This window comes from Melozone crissalis, unplaced genomic scaffold, assembly GCF_028551555.1.
Source record: "Melozone crissalis strain CALT ecotype California unplaced genomic scaffold, PUWL_Pcris_2 ptg000006l_1, whole genome shotgun sequence".
Classification (NCBI taxonomy): domain Eukaryota; kingdom Metazoa; phylum Chordata; class Aves; order Passeriformes; family Passerellidae; genus Melozone; species Melozone crissalis.
In genome coordinates this window covers 44,387,931-44,404,284 of record NW_026535784.1, presented here as the reverse complement: position 1 = coordinate 44,404,284, position 16,354 = coordinate 44,387,931, and the positions used below count along the sequence as shown (strand labels likewise).

General features: G+C 40.4%; 1 protein-coding gene across 2 annotated transcripts in view; it reads right to left on the bottom strand.

Annotated features, from left to right (window-relative positions):
- Window positions 1-16,354, bottom strand: part of TSPAN5 (tetraspanin 5) — a 244,698-nt gene that overhangs the window by 195,815 nt on the left and 32,529 nt on the right. The window lies entirely within an intron of this gene.

Genomic DNA, 16,354 nt, shown 5'->3' with positions numbered 1-16,354 from the left:
CAATATCACCTACATCATATAAAATGCTCATCTGCTTGCAAGTCCAAACTTTTATTCCCAATTTTATTGCCACTTTGAACTACCTTATTTCTATAAACTATAGTTCCTGATGAATCCACCAGCTTACCTACTGTTTGCACAAACACTAACAGTTGACTGCTCCACCGACACCTAGCAGTAAAACAAGCACTAGAAAACGTCTTTAAGGGATCTGGAAATGTAATTGCAGTACATGCAGATGGCTCCCTCAGAGAAAAGCTATAAAAAGCAAGTGACTAAGACCCTTGTGCTGCAAAGCTGTGCTCTTGCAGTCAGTCTTTGCATACCACTTTTTCAAAACAACATCCCAACAAAAAAATCCCCAACAACTGCGCACAGAAGACTGGGTTTGGTTTGACTTTATGCACTCACCCATCACTCCAACTTAATCCAGCAACTGCTACTCCTCGTAGGAAAAGTTTTTCTTTCTGCTCAGCCCCAGAAGTGTTTCAAGGCACCAAGTACATGAGCAACTCAAAACAGTTATTTAACTATAAAAATATGAATACTAGGTAAGTTTCCGTGCCCAGCTGGACATTGTTATAAAAGTGAATAAAAGAAAGCATTTATTTTTTACTATTGAGTGCCAGCAGTAAACTCATTTTAAAACTTCAGCTGTTTCCCATGGAACAGTCACCCTGCACAGGCTCTCTGAAGGGACATCTGCAAACCACACTCTCAACTCCAGCCTTCCAGGCAAAACCCAGTACACTTGGCTTGATCAGTTGGAAAGTAACAAGACTTTCTAGAGCACTGCCTTTAAGAATCCCACAGAATCCTGTTGGAATAGCAATGTGTTGGGGCAAGCAGACCTCTGTCAGACTGAGGGGCTCAGAAAGCCTCCTGACCACTCCTGATACAAGATTTCTCAGCACCAATAAAACAGGCAAGGATAGAAAGAGATCAAGAAATGTGTATTTTAACAAGCCTGGGATAGAAACCAGGGCAAAAGCACCAGCCAGGACATTTCCTCAACTTTACTTAAAAGGCTTCATGTTCTAAAGAAGTACAACTCCACCCTACAGATAATCCTATGTATTAGCTAACAGATAATTCTAATGATGCATTTATACAGCAAAGAAGGTGTATCTCAGCTGAGAACGGGGAAAATTAATTCCTGCTAAGAACACCAATGTCAAGAGGGTACCCTGGCAGAGGAAGGGTAAAAACTTGAGCATAAAGGAGAACATGCACTGCATCAAACTGCCAAACCAATCTTGACAACTCTCTGCCTACACTGCAACTTTAATCCATACTAGAAAAGAAACATTTTGCAACACAAAAGTGCAGGCACAACACTACATTAAAAAAACCAACTTATTTCCCTTTTCTGAAAAATAATGCTTAAGTTTCACCCAAAGTTAATAGCTTCAGAATTTCACTTTTCAGCCACTAACTGACAAACACAAGCAACAGGAAAGGATCCAACTTGAAAGGCATGTTTTCCCAGAGAAGCGTTTGGAAAGGAAACCACTCTTAAGAAAGCTTCTCCTGGTTGTCAGCCTTGCTTTTGTTTAAGAGCAAGTATATTTGGAAGCTGATTCTAAATTTGAGAAGTAAATGCAAACAGAACAAAAAGTTCAACTGAGCATGAAAAAGCAGTATCAAACACATTTTTCCTGTTTTTCAGTAATTCCATTTACTGATCCTCTTTGAAGCAACTGAAACTATTTGTATATTGACAAAAACGCCCAGAAAAGTCCAGAATGCTCTGCCTGCCCTCTCTTCCATTTCAAAACACTTCAGCCTGGAAAATTTCCCCATTAACCTAGTGCTGTTGTTCATCCACTACAAGGACATGAGAAACCTTTCAAAGCATAAATTGTTTTCCTTTAACTGTTTTTCCTTTAACTGTAATTTAGATATTTCTTTATTTGAGCTGAAACATCAGGAAACACAAAGACACCTTTAAATCTGGCCCTTCCCTACTGCACAAACACTGCAATTAACCCTGCACTGGGCTACCCAGAGACAGGGTAAGAGAAGAGGTCTTCAACAACACACAGCTGTAACCACGACTGCGGAGCTATCAGCAAGAATCCCTTCCAGCTACTCATGTCCCTTCCCTCACATGGTGAACAAAGGTGACCACAAACAAATTGGAACAGCAGGAGGGCTGAACATATGGGACATACAGATGGAATGAAATCTAACAATCTAAACACAGTGTCATATACTTAAAGGCTAAGAAAATAACTGCTATAAGCTGAAAATTTATTCACTGGAAACACAACAGTCTTGAAATTGCATGCATCAGTCTGTGAGCTAGCAAGTTGATGGAATACAGAAAGAGAAACTACTTGACATTTAATACAACATTCTCAGAAAGAATGTAGCTGCTTTCTAAACGTTTCCCTCACTTCCACCATCTCTGCAAAAGCATAAAACGGCCAACACCACCAGTACAGCTGTAGCATAAATGTTTGTGGGCTCTTCTTTCAAGTGTCCCATTGCCACTGGCAGTGTCCAGCTGTAGGAGTTAAAGCACATGGGTTACAACTCCCATAGGAGTCCCCACCAACACTCACCAATTAAACTGGGTTCTCAGGATTTTTGTAAATGGACCTATAACACTTTGCATGTGGCTGGGCATGTCAGCATAAAACTGCACCTTCATGAACTACACTTCAACCTAAACAAAGCTAAGACAAGGCAGCCCAGAGAGTGTAGACTTAAATGCAAACACACAAACAGAAGCATACACGATTACAGCCCCTAACTCCTTAGACTGACAAGGTTTTTTTATTAAGGAACATGTTTTCAACATCTCCATCTGTGACTGCTGAACTCTTGGTCTCCCAAGTAAGTCACCAGGCTTCTGTCACACAAACAGCAAGTGAGAGGGTTTTCTAGGATCAGGCCTGTAATTGCTTTGCTCCCAAGTCACTCTCATTCATTGAGCCACTCAAGATTTAGCCCCTTCCCCTGAAAGCACAACACTGTTTCCAGCGTGGGGTGGGGTCCCTCAGTCCGTCCCATTTAGATGTGTCCGCATAAAATCAGCACCTAATTCCATGACATTTGGTGCCGCTGACCCCCATTCACACGGCAGGCATGAAAGGAGCCCAGTGTAGTGGAACTGCGTTCCCGGCACGGCCGCGCTCCTCTGGCTGCCCTCACACGACCTGTGCTTGGTTTCTGTCACTGCCAAATGGGCAGAGCACACACAAGTGCAGGGTGGCGTGTCACATCCTCTCTCTCACGCACCAAATCGAGCAATTAGACTCTACAGCAGGCACCCTCAGGGCATTGAAAAGAGCGAGCAAGGGGAACAGAGTGCGTGAAGACAGAGACACCACGGATTGCTTTTTGTCTTTCCTCCACTTAATCCGGTAATTAGCACTACCAGCTCTTGCCTCCGGCAGAGCAGAAGGAAAAACCCTGTATGAGCTGAAACGATACGTCCCAAATTAAGCAATGGGGTTGCCGCCCTGCCTGCCATTACAGTCAATATATATGATTTTTATGTAGCAATGCAGGACAACAAATCCATCCATCGCTTTCTACGCTGTCAGTCTGGTCTATCACCAACTTGGTGGAGCTCCTACTCCTGCCTCTCCTACACAATTCCTACAAGATACGGATGTTTGAGGCTGTGCTACAGGAACTTACCAGCCCCAATTTGTAACATGTACAAGCCCCTGCACTCTCAACCAACATAATCACATTTCTGCACAAAGAGCTTCTAATCAGCCACGAGAGCGTGTGGAGGCTGGAGCTGCGAAAGAAGCAGCAGAAGGAGAAAGCCCACACTCCACAGCGTTCCAGTGACTAAGAGAGATTAGATTTGGCTGCTGGCTGAGCTGTCTGTCCCCATAAGACACTGCATCTATTATCTATCTAAAGGCATGAAACACAACTAATTTTTTTTATTTACTGTTTGAAAAAATTACACTGTTTTAGTTCTCCAGGCAAAATATGCACAACAATCAGAATATACAAACATACCAAATTGTGGCACAATTCCCTCTATTTCCCTTTTGACTTTAACAGTAGCCAAGAACTACTAGAAGCTTTTGAAAATTCTTTCCATAATAATTGCTAATGTCCACAGTGCCTGACTTAAGAGAAACAATTTATTACAGTTACCTTGTTAAAACTGAGAAGTGGACCAAAAAAGCATAATGGGAAACCGGTAAACTCTACTTAATTCTGTTGACGTTAACTCACATCACAGAATTAGAAGGCTAAAAATAGTACCACTCTCTTTGAAGCCACCTGCTCCATCTCCTCTTAAAATGTATTTTTATTTTAGAAAGAAAAAATTAAATGAGCGTCCACCTGTTTTACCAGATTTTCTGTTCCTAAAATTGCATGCAGTGTTACTAATGAAATTGATTTACCTCTTCATTTGAGAATAGCTACCTGTATTTTTCTTTCCTCCCACAGTTGCTTTTTTTAAATGGTTATCCCCCTTGAAAAGTTAGGGCATCTTATAGATCACAGATTCCCTGGAGAAGAAAAATAAAGAGGTTTCACAAATATAGATTCTGTTCTTTTCATCAATTCAAGGATTCCCTCAATTCTCAGTTCCCAGTAAATATAAAACAACTTAATCCAGTTTGAGTCCCGATATTCATACATGCTTATAAAATACATCAATTTCTTTCTCCACAGATCTCACTAATCAATGTAACACAAACAGATCCTTCCTGTTTCTGCCACAAAATCAGCAACAAATGGGAGCAAAACCAAAGACTCTAAGCTGCCTGATACTGTGTCCTATGCACAAGAGACTTATTTGGCTACTTCCCATATATTTCTATGCAGCCTTCCCATAAGACAGGAGAGAAACGCCTAGAGGTTTGCACCAAAGTAAGGAGACAGCCACTCTGTGGGTCAGTCTCCACTGACAGAAGCAGTGCAATTAAGAGCTCAGCTTAAGCCTGACTTATACTTTCTACTTAATTCACTCTTCCAAATCCCGTCACCGAGGGCTTTCTGAGGCATGCAGCCACCCCAGGCCTGCAGGTGCACACAGGGAAGGCAGTAAGGCAGCTGCTAAAATCACCCCAAACACACCTATGTGTATACTGGCCCCATGCAAGCATTTAGAGCTATGGACAAAAGATCTCTGCCACCATGCACGGTCTTCCAGGGCAGTGAGAGATACTAGTAAATGCATAATCAGAACTTTGATACATTCTTTAATAATAAAATTTTTCATATTGATCAGAATATTTTTTCTGGCTTTAAAAGACACAATATGATCAGACACTAACAAAAATACTACCTGGATCTCAGACTCTTCTACCCTTTCCATTTTTTTCCTTTCTTTTCTTCAGAGTGTGTAGCTCTGAGCTCTTCCTAATAATTGTTCTGCAGTTAATCTTACAAACTGAGATTTTTATTCCTGTGTTCAATGATGCTGAAAATTGCCCATGTGAAGAAATCCTCTTGGAATTACACCAAAACTCCTGCTATCCTCAGCACATACAATGCACAGTATGCTGAGCTGCATGGTAAGCATCAAGGTAAGTCTTCATTTGCAAAAAACCTCACTTCATAATGAAAATTAACGTACCACTCTGCCACAGTTTACAAAACAAAACTGAAAATTTAATAAAGAAACCCTGAAAAATACAGTATCTGTCTGTAAAAGCTGAGGAGGTGAGCTGTGCTCAATGATCTGCCCAGAGTCCTGCGCGACATCTGCGAGTCCCAAAGCAGCATCTCAGCTGTGCTTCATTTTCAGAGATGTGCACTTCAGTAGTCTGAGTAAGTAATCACTGCAGCACAGTCCACTTCAGTATTTAGACTTTTTTTTAAAATGTATCCTCACATGAAAACTTTCACTTGAGATTTTTTTAACCGGAATGTGCACCTTAGAAATTTCTTTGAGTCACTGTAAAAAGATAACAATCCAGTAACACTGACATCTTATCAAAAGTGATATAATCTAACCAGTAGTCCTTCATCTGTCCCTGCTAGGCTTTCATAAAAAGACACTGAGAAACACCTTCTAACTAAAATGCATCATTTTTATCAGTCAAATTGCAGGCAGACATCTATTTTTAATACTTTTGCATAAGGCCATTGCTACTGATTTTGCATAGGAAAAAAACTCCCTATGGAAGTAAAATTTCTTTCACCCTGAGAGTTGTCATCACCTGTATTCTTCTACTGCAAAAGATCTGCCAAAAAAATGTTTACACAGAAACAACCTCATGTCCCCATCACCTTTCCATCTACCCAAGAGCAAGAGCTTTGCTAGAAGCATGTGTATGAACAGCACAAGACATCTGATCTACTTTTCAGTGAGTCCTCTTTGAACAAGCCATGTGTCCTGCAGCACAGATAAATGCATTTCCATTGACCTTTCCTGCCAATTGTTCAATTCCATCCCACAAAAGCAAAGCTGCAACTTGGACAATAAGAAGGGTCAAGAAGTATTTATTCAGCTAGGAAGGGGAATTTTCCACTCAGTTATTACTGAGTGAATATTATATATTCTTACATCAAATTACAAAAAATAGACACACTTCAGTGAAATTGTACAGTATGTTTTTTAAAAATCAAAAAGTGATTGGGAGCAATAGATTGAGATTGATACCATTGCATCAGAGATAAAGAAAAAAGAAACCAGCCCCGAGTTAGGGCAATGACCTCTTTTACTATATTTTAGGAGTCATAGAAAAGCACCTAGCGAGTGCAGTACTCCTCCTCAGAAATCCAACACCTAATATTTAATATATATTTTATTCTATACCATAGTTTTTATTCTATCACTGAAATTGGTAACTCTGACAAGCCTTTTTACAAACTTTCAATTAAGATTCTGATAAAACTTATATGAAAGACAAAACCACTAAGACAGAGAGTATAGCATCTAATTGATATGTTTGGCTGAATAAAGAACTAAAAGCAAGCCCCTTTTTTGTAGTCACATGTTCAATTTAACATTTAGAATGTTTTATGCAATATCCAATAGCTTTATCTATTTGTTTAAATTTGTAATGCTTTTCATTATTAAAATTTGATCTACCAAATTCAACTACCTGGGCATTAGGACAAGTAACTGTAAATGTATTTCCCTCCAAACTAAGAGCAATACAGGCAGTGGAACTGCAGCAAGTCTAAACAATATGAGAAGAATGAACTTTCAGTTATTATCAATTTCTTGTGTACATCCTCAGTAAGAGAATTTATTTAGCACAAAGGAGCATGGTCAGTTCTGTTGTGTTTATTCACTTTACATGATCAATTACAGGCATCCAGGACTAAGGCTGCAGCTTGTTTTTGAGAACTGTTTTTCTCAAACACTATTTTCAATTTGCACTGTGGTATGAAACACAGAAAAGGGCAACTGTATAAGGACAAGAGATTGCAGTGGAAATTGCAGAGGAGCTAAAGTAACTGTGGCCATCTGTACTTGCATTCTGCACCAAAGCCACTGCACTTCACACAGAACCCAGGAGCTCCTTCCAGCTCTTGTGTGCTTATATCACAGCCTACCTTGGGCCCAGAGCACAGGGCAGGGGTGACCACAGCTGTTTTCAGAGAAGGGCTCTGAAACGTCTCTGGTTTAGCTCCCACACCTTTAATTGGGAGAGGGCTGACAAGCAAAATTCATTTGGTCTTGGTGTATAGAAGAAGATTCTCTGTTTTCTGTTGAAGACCTGAGAGCTACAAATTGAGAGCTAATCAGCTTTACACGTGCAAAGACACATGGAGTGAAATGGGAGCTTCTGTACAGTGCTTATATTGTACATGAAAAAAAGCATGAGAGTTTACTACCACAAACAAATGCCTAAAACTACACCCATGCTGCTTAAATCCTCATTATGCCAAAGGAACTTGAAATAACTTTGGAAGACAAAATCACCAAAAAGAGGATTACAACACAACCTATGCAAAGTGTTGCATGCTTAGCAAAACTGAACATCAGCAGCAGTGCAACGTTACAGTTGCTGATAAAAAGCCTTGGGCCTGAACTACAAGGCACTACTCTTTAATTTTCACTAATCTTACAATTAAAATGACTTCAAAAACATATATAGACCATTCTTCTTTTTCAGCAGTAGTAACTAGAATGGGGACCTTTTATGAGCAATTCCTAAGGTCATGAACTTGTATTTACATACCAGACTGTTTGCCCTGTAGTGTCAATAATCTGCTGATTAAAGGTCTCCCAAGTCCCACAGACATGACAGACCATGACAGCTTAATGACCTGCTCATTATAATCTGGTATAAGATACTTCTAGAAATTAACATTTTCTCATTCCAAACTAGTCTTGGAAGACATTTAGAATGAAGTTTAGAAACCAGAGTGAGAGGCCTGAAGCTATAAATCAGACATTGAACTGAAAGAAGAGACGACAGCACCACCACCAGAGTTAATGAGCAGCTTGACCTGCAGCACACACGTTACAAGTTGATTATCAGGAGTGCCTGGGAAGTGGCTGCCCACAGAGAGCAGGGGCTGACCCAGCCATGAGACAGCAGCCACAGCACCCGAGTTCTCACCATGGTTTTGCCACTGACCTGCAGCAAGACCCTACACAGGTCACGTCCCTTCCATGCCTCAGTTTTCCCTATCATCTTTTGTCTTGTCCAAACAGATTAAATTCTTCAGGACAAGGCCTGTCTCAAAGCTGGCCATTGAGCACAATGCTATCCCTGTTGGAGAAGCAGAAAACCCCAGTAGTTTCTCAGGCTCAGGGAGGGTAAAGTGTTGATGAAACATTGGTTTCTCATTGTTCAATTAAATGAGACTGAATCTGGGGGATTGTGACAGATTATTGCTGGTTCACTTCCACTTTAACATACTGAACACACAAAGAACACAGTATGTGAAAAAGCATTTAGCAAAGGTTTCATTTTAGCAACACTGCCAATACTCACTGGTTTTGGCCATGCACTATTACAATGGGTTACAAATCCACTATTTGATACATTTAAAGTCTAAAGAAAGGGAAGGGAGGGAAAAGGGAGATAAATGTAGTTTAAAGGAATGGCTCCATGGACAGTGGATAAAAATATCTAGGAAAACCCCAGAGGAGACAAAACAGAAATGCAGAGACCCATTTTTTCTAGTGGCCTGTCCTGAATGCCAGCAGAAAAGAAATGTAAGAGCAGCTTTATCAATCATTCAGAAAGTTCTGACAAACCTTCATCAGCACCAGGATATTAAAGGCTGTTTTGGTACCTTTTAGTCACAGCAGGCAGCTATATTTTAAAAGATGCAATTACCTTGTGTGACAAAGCCAAACACTTTTTTTTTTTCCATTTAAAGTCTGAGAGTCAAAGAAGGAAAAAAAGAAAAATAAAGCAAAGAACATAAAAAGCAGGATAGAGGTGGTTCATGCAACTTGTGCTGTCTACTTCATTTTCTCCTTGCCTATCCTAATTAAAGTGCATTTGGGATCAACATAATTAAGTCTAATAATGCCACAGAGGATATGAAGAGAGCAAGGACACTAAGCTTGTTTGCTACAAGCTGCATGTCCTTGCCCTTGCCAGAATAATATGTAGTGCTGACCAGATTGAAACCTGTCCTTTGTGATATTTTTTGCCACTCCAAGAAATCACAAATACAATTCAGGAAACACCAAGCTGGTAGTGGCCAAAATCACAGATGGACCCCAGGCAAGTCAATGAAAAGATACTAACAAAAACATGAAAAGAGACAAAAAGGAAACCAAAAGTGTGGTAACATTTCTCTCTGTGGCAGTACTAGCTACCTGCTATTTTGTCTGTTCCAAAATTCCTCATCTGTTCTGCGTATCCACCCAGTTCTCAGAAGAGGAGAAATTCCCCTGTGAAATGAAGCAGATTTCTTCCATTTCATTTGCACTGCAGATTGCATTCATTGCATTAGATTATTTTAAAAACAAACAGAAACCCTAAGAAACAGGAACAGAAATTTATTCCAACATGCCTGTAGGCAACAACCAGCTTTAATCAGCTCCTCCAGAGAAACAAAAGAAACCAAACCACATAATAGCTGTCCCATGTGCTGAAACATAAGTTTACTGTTCAGTGACAAAATGTTCATTCTTTAATGTTCCCTGACCATGTTATTAGCAATGAAGACTGCAAACGAGATCTATCTAGTTTTCCATATGAATTACCAACTTTAAGTGACTACTATTAATTTAACTTAACTTCAACTTAATACTAGCTGTGTAGTCCCAATGGTGTTTAAAGGATATTTTCAAATTAGATTGTTGAAGGCTGAGTTGCTTCTGCTTTTTTTTTGTTGTTGTTGTTTTTGTTTATTTTTTGGTTTTGCTTATTTTTTGCTGGGGTAGGTTTTTTTGTTTGATTGAGTAAGAAAAAATGTAAATTACGCTTACAAATAGAAGGATTTCTAGGAGATTCATGTTTTCATCCAAAATGTTGACTCTGTTCATTCAAAGACTTGTATTTCTTCCCACAGACTGTCAGCAATGACAGGACAAACTAAACTGTACATCAAAACTGGCAGAGCAGTCAAAGTGAGTGAGCGGCGCTCTGTTGGCGGCTGAGGTTAAACCACAACAGCGTATCAGAGACATGAAATAACACGGAATTAACAGCTTGGAAGCTTCACAAGGTAGCATCTCCTTAAATCATAGAACCAGTTCAAGTGTTTTACCACACTCTTGCACAAGTTCTTCCTTACAAAAGTTCTTTTGTGTTCTTCCTCACATCTAATTCAAACCGACCCCCCTCAGTTTGAAAATGTTACCCTTTGTTCTATCACAACAGGACCTCCTAAAATGTTTGTTCCTCTGGGCCCTCCTTAGGTACTGGAGGGCGCTGGAAGTTCTCCCCAGAGTCTGCCCCTTCCCCAGGCGGAGCAGTCCCAGTTCTCAGACTGCACAGCAGCTCCATTCCTCCACATCCATGGCCTCCTCTGGACTCACTCCAACAGCTCTGTGTCCTTCCTGTGCTGAGGAACCCAGACCTGGATACAGTACTCCAGGCAGAGTCTCATGAGAGCATCCTTTAAAATATTTTTAGGAATCAGTGGGAAAAGGATTTTAAGCTGCTGTTGCTGCTTTACAGTTGGCAGAATGAAAACACAGGCTCCTGATGACCAGCTTTGTCATGTTTGCCCTGTACCAAACAAACTTCTGCCAAGCCTGGCTCCACTTGGAAAAGCAACCAAGGAACCATTAACTAAAATATTTACTAATCTCCAAAATTAATAATGACTCTGAAGCAAATCAAATAATGAATGGAAATTTCTTTTCCTCCATTCAAAGGACAAACAACTACAAAAACAAAAAAATAGGCAGGCAATTGTCTCTGTATTCTTTAGAAAATAAAACCTGACAAATGGTGTCCCTGCCCATGGCAGGGCTGTGGAACTAGATGATCTTTAAGGTCCCTTCCAACACAAACCATTCTGTGTTGGGAAGACTATTATTATTTCATGCCACAAGACTGCACTTCCCCCGTGCACTTGAAGTGCTCTTAATGACACCCACTGCATTTAGATCAAAAATGTTTCCCAGGGGACACTGACACTGCAGCTATGCATTGTGCTGTTGAATTTATTTTGATTAATGTCAACGTACAAAGTAAAAACCCTATTTTAATAGCAATATCCACCCACAAGTTCTCTGGTGCCTGTTCTGGGCCCCATTACCTTCAACAAGACTAACTAGTCTTGAGCATTTTGAAGGAATTTGAATTAAAAGGTTCTTATTATCAAGTTTGGGTAAATAGTCCTAGTAAGTCTACAAGGAGAGACAGTGAGAATGGGAAGAATAGGCTGAGTAAGCAAATCATTACCAATATCTCCCCACCAAAATGGAAAGACATGACAAGTAATTTCCAGGTACCTGTCCTCTATCATTCAATATTTTTCTTACCAACAGGATAAAAGAAAACAGCACATTTAATAGGTCTTCCTCTAGCAGTCAGAATGAGACCTCATGTTTATTTTCTATTTAACCAAGTCCAGAGATCTAGGCAGAATGAAACATCCATTCAGCAGAGGCAACACACAAGGAGCTACTCGAAAGCTGACACAACCAAGTGCAGAAGTGCAGTGCAGAGAGCAGCATGGGGCAGCTTCTCACAAAGAAGGATCTAATACAGGATTATTCCAATGGCTGATGCTTGTTAAGACTCTCAGTGCAAGTAAATTCTGCCCAGACTTCAAGATCCCAGCTATATATATACACATATAGCATGTAGACTTCTCAGCATGATCTCCCACTTCCCATCCTTTTCCTCTCTCCAACAGCAACACCAAAGCACTGCTGTAATTCCCACAATAACTACGTGCTTCTCTGGCAAATCCAGTCACACATTACTTCCTTATTTAGTAGGCATCATTAAAAAAATTAAATATTAATAATAGTAAGTGTTCTAAAGAGCTAAGGTAAATTCTAAGTTGAGTCAACAAGAAAAAGCCATTACACAAAAACCTCTACTCCATATAGGAGCTCAAAATTGAAGCCATCTATCCTGCAAAATACAGACAGTAATCCTTATGTTCTATTTAGTCCCTGTAAAGCTTAGCTGGATATTACATCTAGTTTTAGGCACTTAGCTTTTACAAAGACATAGATTGCTTATAGCACCTCAGAAAGCAAAGAAGTAACTGCTTAAAAAACCCCAACAGGCTTAGAATCTTTATTTACTATACAAAGGACAGCAAGCTGGTGATAGACTCTAACCACTGCATAGGGAAAAAGGAATAACCTGCACTCTCTGTTCACAACAGAGAAGTATTAGCAATAGGCTAATATCCAATCATGGATGAGTCAGATGAGATATCAAGTAAAGCTCTAATAGGACAGTACAAGACATCAGCTTCTCTGCAAAGTCCCTGCTCTACTGCCTTCTGGAGCCAAAGCATTGAATACTTGAGCCTTCCCTGTATGATCCATTATTAAGCTGTCTCCCAATTCAACAACACACTTATCTTTTCAAAGAACTTTCTTTTGCTACTGGGATACTGGTAGAGGCCCTTCTTACCAATTTGTAATGTCCCAAGACAGTCCCCTGAACTGCAAGCAGGCACCCCTAGTGCCCAAGGATGTCTGCACACACCCCCTGCCTGTCTTTGCCCATGTTTCTTCTACGCTCTTTTTTTTACATTTGAATTCATTAAAACTCCTTGCTTAGCTCAACATCCCTTCTTCTGACATTCTTGGCAGTCTGCACATTGGGATGTTCTCAACCTCTCAATAAACTTTCCTTAAAGACCTCAATCAAAACAAACTATTAGCAGTTTTCTGTTGTCAAGTATCATTAGGAGAAGCTGATTTGGCTTCAAATCTATTTTTTCATCTGAGATTCAAGAAACAGCTTACAAGGTTGTGTTAACATTTCCAGAAAGTCAAATACTGAAAAACAAGAAAAACTTCTAAAAGTAAGATGTAACTAAAGCTAGTACAGACTGACCTACAAGCTCTCATTGTAATTATACTGCCATGTCCCACACCTCCAATGAATGCATTCTTTGCTTTTGAGCTGAAAGCTTTTACTTCTAGGACAAGAACATGTTGAATGTACTGAAAGGTTTTGTGAGTGAAACAAAAATTGCAAACTGAGGAGACTAATGTAGACTCCAGATCTGGCAGTACACACTAAGGATAATAACCCTCTACGCCTCAACACTCAGTGTTATTGTTTGCAGTGGTATATTACAGGTCACTATAAAAAGCTCCATACATGCTGCAAATGATCACTTGGAGCAATGTGACAATCCTACCTTTCTTTATCCCTAGGTTGGAAAGGGAGCTAATTCACTCCTCCAAACTAGCATCTCACTGAGCATGTGAGTGCCTCTGTCCCCCAGCTGTGACAGACAATACACCCACTTTGGAATCATGGGCAGGAAAGGCCTAAAATAGTTAAATGGAGTTTCATGGTGCATAAATCACATACAAACTAACTGCTGCTTAGATGCTTTTTCTCATGAACCTTGTACCTTCCAGACAATACCACGGTCTAGAAGAGATAAAATATTAGTGTAGTTTGCCTTACAGCAGCACAGATTTTTTGTTTTTTTTAAGATCTGACTTCTACTGTTAAAAAGAGGCAAAGAAGCTGCACCAATTGGAGAAATCTGAGAGAATATTCTATGGCAAGATGCTGGCAACTGTCAAATTCATCATCATAATATGAACATCAAATTCTAACTCTCTTTAGCCATTCCCCCTAAGAGAATAAACTCAATATAGTCATTTTTAAGGATCACATAAGAAACACCAGTATTAGCAAATTAGAAATTTATTTGCAGCATTTCACTGCTTTATCCCCTAACCCCCTTCTTTTGCATGCAGTCCCCATTTCCATCAGCATGCTGGTTTTGCTGGGATGGAGTTAATTGTCTTCACAGTAGTTAGTATGGACTATATTTTGGATTTGTGCTGGAAACAGTGTTGATAACACAGCAATGTTTTCATTCCCACTGAGCAGCACTTGCACAGTCAAGGCCTTTTCTACTTCCCATCCTGCCCCACCAGCATGGGATGTGCACATGGAGTTGGGGGAGGAAAGAGCTGGGACAGCTGACCCTGACTTGCCCAAGGGATACACCACACCAAATGATATGTTCAGTATAATGCAAATACATAATGTGAAAGAATATTTTTAAAGTTTTAAAGCAAAAGCCATGTTAGACCTGGAAAATAAGACATTTAACTGTCCTGCAAGGGTCCTAACAACATCCAGACCAAGAAATCACTGGATTTCTCAGATGGATAATCATGAAAGTTAACACCACAGAGTAATCAAGATTCTAGCTGCTTGGAAGTTTGTCTAAGACAAATACAAGACAATGTCTGCTAAAGACATGGTCCTGTTTAATTTCTTGATTTGTCTGAGCCATGGGCTGAACCCAATCTGAATATCTTCTGAAGACAGAGAGATGAATTAACCACATTACCAGCCAAACAAACAAGTGCATATTGAAACAAGAAACTTAGGAGAATGCTTCCCCCTAAAAATAAATAAAAGCAAAAAATTAAGACACTTTCCAGCTTATATTTTAACAAATTTGTATTTATTTACAGATTCTCAGGAAGTTGGTTGACCTTAGAAAGGGAGATTTTCCTTAATTTATTATTATTGGAACTAAGTCAATTTGGTAACATACAAAGGTTAGCAAAGAGCCTCAACCCCCCCACCCCAAAACTCCCAAATATCTCCCCCATCTGTGCTTTCACAGATGAATGCCCAGTTTTCAGGATGATCCTTGCCTGGATACAGCCCCAGCAAGCAGAAGCCTTTGCTCAGCTTCCAGGTCACTGCTGGAGGGTATTTGTTTAGGGCTGACAGTACTGTACAACAGCCTGACAGTAAGCAGCACTGTGCACAGGGCACATAAGGCACGCTCATTTCCACAGTAAGGACCTGGCTGACACAAGCAGCCTCTACTGCTGTGCAGTCCTGCACTGCTCTTCCTATGAGGAACTTCCAGTAACTTGCTCGAGTAGAACTGTCAAGGGCCAGACTTGCATCTCCCACTGAGAATAAAGTGTGATGTCCCAAAGAAAATCCCTGCTAGCACTTCTCCAGCTGAGAAACTGTCGTGGCATTCACTGAAGTACTTGTGCTGCTGTATTTCCTATAATTACTTCTTCAAACCCTCATCTGTTTTGATTGCTAAAGCTCCATGGCTAGCAAGGAAGCTAGCAAGGCTTCCTTTGGGGAAAGCAGGGACATAGCTTCACACAAGGAGGCCTTTAAATAAGAAGCACATTTCACAGACAAGCTGGCCAGTGCTCAATCTATGCTTCTACTTTTGGCTGGCATTATTTAAAATGTTGTGTTAGCAGAATTCTGTCCCTCCTAAGTTTAACATCTCCCTAGCCTTGGCCTGCCTACTTAGCATGACCTGTATCTGAATCCCTGCCCTGCACACTACCTTTGCCAGAAAAAGAAGAAATCAGCACAAACATGATACAGGCAATGAGCTAGAAAAGAGCTTTTCTCTGTCCCTTCCCCCAGGATGATGCCAGTCAAGGAGTGACCTGTGGCTTACAAGGAGTTGGCAAATCACCCTTGGGATACAGAAAGCAGATGGGTTGTGAGCTACTGGATACTGAAAGGCTTAGACTTAGAGAGGTAAGAAAGGACTTTGTTTGTTAAAGCCATTCCTTAAAATCCTCATCAAAAGGCAAGTGTCCTTTGCTAGCAGGCAGTTCATCTTGATGTCAGATCAATCAGGGCCACCGGTGCTCCAAAGGCTGTTGTGCTGATGCCTCAGAAGTAGCTGCCCAGCTCACACCCATTTCTAACAACTTTTTTCCAGCAATCTCCACAACTTCCCAGTCCACTCAAGAGTCATGCAACAAACATCCAAGACAACAGCTGAAGAAATGGGTATAAAATCTTCGATGAAAGCCAGCAGTTCCCAGAAA